Consider the following 4,794-nt stretch of genomic DNA (forward strand, 5'->3'; position numbering starts at 1 on the left):
TCCCTAATCTGTGTGTGTTTGCAGTATTGATCAGAGAAAATGAGTGTGTGCAGGGGTCAGCAGCAAGATCAGTGGGGTAGCTTAGTCATCCAGTATCCAGGTAAAGTATCCAGGGGGAAAAACATTCATAGGAGCTCAGAAGTGATACCATCTGATGAGAAAGCACTTCTGATAAGAATTACGGGAGGTTTCGTGGCTCAGACAGTAAAGCGTCTGCCTACAGTGTGGGAGACCTGGGTTCGATCCCTGGATCAGGAAGATCCTTTGGAGAAGGAAATGGTAACCCACTCCAGTACTCTTGCCTGGAGAGTCCCATGGACAGAAGAGCCATAGTAGGCTACAGTCCATAGGCTCCCAAAGAGTTGGACATGACCGAGCGACTTCACTTCATTTTAGAAAGCACATGAATCTACTGTACAGGCAGGTCATTACTGCTCCCCTACAGTTTGTGGAATTGTGTTTTTGCTTGCTTATTTTTCTGTTCGGTGCCATATACAATCACTGGCCACTGACATAGATTAATACCTTAAAACAATGCTTCCAATGTATACAATGGGGCATGAGAAACGAATGAGACTTCCTAAAGGCATTTTTTAAAAGGCTTTTGTTGTTGTTGCTGTTTTGATGTGGACCATTTTTTAAAGGGGCTCCCCAGGTGGTACTAGTGGTAAAGAACCCGCCTGACAATGCAGGAGACATAAAAGATGCGAGTTTGATCCTTGGGTTGGGAACATCCCCCGGAGAAGGGCATGGCAACCCACTCCAGTATTCTTGCCTGGAGCATCCCATGGACAAAGGAGCCTGGAGGGCTACCATAGGATCCATAGGGCCGCACAGAGTCATGCACTACTGAAGTGACGTAGCATGCATGCAAGCATTTGTTAAAGATGCTATTGAATTTGTTACAATATTTCTTTTGTGTTATGTTTTGGTTTTTTGGCTGCAAGACATGTGGGATCTTAGCTCTCTGACCAGGGATCAAACTGGCACCCTCTGCATTGGAAGGTGGAGTCTTAACCACTAGACTGCCAGGAAAGTGCCCCAAATGCATTTTTAAGCATTGATTATTGATAAAGAGGCATTTGACAGTCAGTGCTCTGTGACAACCTAGAGGGGCAGGATGGGAGTGAAGAGGAAGCGGGGCTCTAGGGGAATGGGCCGTATGTATACCTATGGCTGATTCATGTTGATGTATGGTGGAATTCATCACAATATTGTAAAGTAATTATACTCCAAAAGAAAAAATAGAAGAAAATGCATTTGACAAAAATGACAATTTTAAAAGTGTTTTTAAGTTTGAATGCATTAGATCTAGCTACAGATACAATAAAGCTTAGAAATATTTCTAAACACTAGTGAAATATTGAGTATGGCATTTTAAAACTAAATTTAGATGCTTAGGAAAAAATTTCTGTTACCAAAGCCAGGTGAGTTTTCCTCATTTTTTTCCTAGATGGATCACCCCTCATCATGGTTAGTTGTTGATATCAAGAAGGATAAATGGAGCTACTGTATTCATTTGATAACTTATTCTACTAATTTTAGCCTGAAAAAAAATCAAGTATTGCATGTTTCAGCATATCCACATAAACACATAACCAAGATGGGGAACGGAATTTTCTTTTCACATTCAACTCGCTAAATATATTTAAAGATAGTTTTCAAAAATCTGTCTTCTAGGGACAGGTTAAGACTCTGCACTTCCAATGAAGGGGGTGAGGGTTTGATTCTTGGCTGAGGAACTAAGATCCTACATGTTCTGTGGTGTAGCCAAAAATAAATAAATAAAAGGTAATTAATACTATTTTAAAAGTTTGCCTTCTAAAATTTTCTATCTGTAATAATAAAATGCACTCCCAATACTTTAGAATTCAAAATTAATCAATGATTTGACATTCAAGAATTTTATTGAATTCACAAAGCAAAATTTGAGGTATAAAATTTCTTAATGTTTATTAATCTGTTGAGATACTGGCCCATGAAGGGGTCAATTCTTTCAAGTTGATTAGTGCCAAGTTTTTTTACAAAGCGACCTGAATATTAGTCCATAAATTTTGAAGGAAAATAGTAATTAAATTTGTATTGGCTCTTAGGGAGAAAATAAAGCTCATCTCTCAGATCAGTTGTGTCTTGGGACAAAATGGGGACTAGCAGTCTGATTAGGAGTCTGCAAACCAGAGAAAATTCTTTACCCACTGTGACTGGTTTTGATACCTCAACCACTTCACTTTTCTGAGTCCCAAGTTTTAAGCTCCCAACATGAAATTTGCTGTTAGCAAACTTTATATCCTTCCCACCCTCTCCTCCCCTCACTGTGTCCACAAGTCTTGCGACCCCATGGACTATAGCCTACCAGGCTCCACTGTCCATGGGATTTTCCAGGCAAGAATACTGGAGTGGGTTTCCATTCCCTTCTCCAGGGGATCTTCCTGACCCAGGGATTAAACTCAGGTCTCCTGCTTTACAGGTGGATTCTTTACCATTGGATTCCTTACCATCTGAGCCAGCAGGGAAGCCCTAATTATGAAGAAGGCTACAATAAACATTCTTCTGTACGTTTTTTTTTTTTGTTTTTTTTGTCTTTTTTTTTTTGGTGGACAGGAAGTCTTTACTTCTGGTGAGTAATAACTAGGAGTGAAATTGCTGGGTCATGGGGTAAAGCTTATCCTTATGAAAAATGTCAAAGGAGTTCTCCAGTGTGGTCGAGCATCGCTGTACCCCTACCAGCAATGGAAGAGTGTTCCAGTTTTTCACAGGCTCCTCAACATTTGCTCTGTCGGGTTGTCAAGTCTGGGGGTAAGAGCTCACTAGTGTGAGTGAAGCAGTATCTCACTGTGGTTTTAATTTGCATTTCCCTATGGCTGATGATGGTGAGTACCTTTTCATGTGATCACTGGCCATTTGTACTCCTTCTTTTGTGAAATATTCCTCCCAAGGGGAGATGGATTTTTTGTTTTGGGAGTTTGTTTTTGCCATTCTAAATTGTCTTTTTTCTTATCGTTTGATATGAGTTCTCTTTTTTTTGGTGGTGGTGGCGGGGTGGGGTGGTGTGGGTTCTTAAGTTCTTTAGTCCCTCGACCAGGGATCGGACCCATGCCCTGTGCAGTGGAGGCACGGAGTTCTAATCCAGAAATGTCCTGAGTTCTTGATACATCCTGGATTCAACTCTTTAGTCAGACATATGTATTATAAATGCTTTTTCTAAAAGCTCATTTTTAAAAATAAACAGGGGCAAGTTTATATCATAACCATTCTCTGGAATAGCTGTACCCAAACATTCAAGTGACTGACATATCAGGAAGTGACTGCTACAAGAATTTAGTGTTAAAAAAAAAAAACTATCCTGAAACTCAATAACTTAAGCCTATAAACCTTTATATAACAACAATGGGTCCAGGTCAGTTGGAGTCAGCTGAGTTAGGCTGAGGTCAGCTGAAGTACCCTGGCTGGGGGAACTCTGCTCCATGGGTCTCTTATCCTCCTCTGGAGCCAGGGGGTGAACATGGCTATATTCTCCTGGGTGAGGCTGAGGCACACAAGGACCGAGAGAAACACGCACAGCCTCTTGAGTCTTAGACTCAGAAGGGCACAGGGTCATCTTCGCATCAATCTATTAATCAAAGCAGACATCGTGGTTGAAACCAGAGTCAGAGGTGGGAAAACTGTGTCTCCTGCCCACAGTTAGAGACCTGTGCAAAATTATGTGACAAATGACACAGATACTGGGAGGAGAGGAGAATGAGAATAATGGAAATCGATCACAAGTGGCCCTAGTGGTAAAGAGCCTGCCTGCTAATGCAGGAGACGTTAGAGACGTGGGTTCAATCCCTGGGTTGGGGAGATGCCCTGGAGGAGGAAATGGCAACCCATTCCTGTGTTCTTGCCTGGGAAATTCCAGGGACAGAAGAGCCTGGTGGGCTACAGTCCACGGGGTCGTGAGAGTCAGACACAGCTGAGATTCAGCATGTGTCACAAACAAGTAAATGTTATAAGTTTACAAATATGTTTTTAAGCACCAATGATAGAACACAGGCATTTTAAATGATTTTTAGACTATTTTGCCCTCATGCACCAGCTCACTGTTTGCTTTTTCCTCCCTCAAACCAATTTATTTCCATTTGCTGCTAAGTCGCTTCAGTCGTGTCCGACTCTATACGACCCCATAGACGGAAGCCCACCAAGCTCCCCAGTCCCTGGGATTCTCCAGGCAAGAACACTGGAGTGGGTTGCCATTTCCTTCTCCAATGCATGAAAATGAAAAGTGAAAGGGAAGTCACTCAGTTGTGTCCGACTCTTAGCGACCCCATGGACTGTAGCCGACCAGGCTCCGCCATCCATGGGATTTTCCAGGCAAGAGTACTGGAGTGGGGTGCCATTGCCTTCTTTAGCAAATGCTAAAACAATTCACTTATCTAGGAATTCATGAATTAAAGAGCCATGTAGAACACTTCTTCTATGCCACAGCCACTGTATGCCAGGTTCTAGAATCACAGCAGTGAACCAGACAGGCAAGGTTTCTGAAATTCCGTAGTAGGGAATTCCAGTTCAACAGTATGTTACAGGAGGCCCCTGGAAGGGCTGTTTACCTGGATTCATGGTGTAAAGGAGTGTTTTTACAAAGAAAATGACATCTAGGCTAAAGCCTAACAGGTAAGCATGCATTAAAAAGACAAAGGAGGAGAAGACTATTAGTATGTGCAAGAGGTAGTGGAGGGCAGGAAGACTTAGAAGTTAAAAGAGTTGGATGTAGGACGGCCACAGAATGGAGAGTGGATTTCAGGTATGGAGCAACAG

The sequence above is a fragment of the Bos taurus genome, chromosome 11, assembly GCF_002263795.3.
Source record: "Bos taurus isolate L1 Dominette 01449 registration number 42190680 breed Hereford chromosome 11, ARS-UCD2.0, whole genome shotgun sequence".
In the NCBI taxonomy this organism is placed as follows: domain Eukaryota; kingdom Metazoa; phylum Chordata; class Mammalia; order Artiodactyla; family Bovidae; genus Bos; species Bos taurus.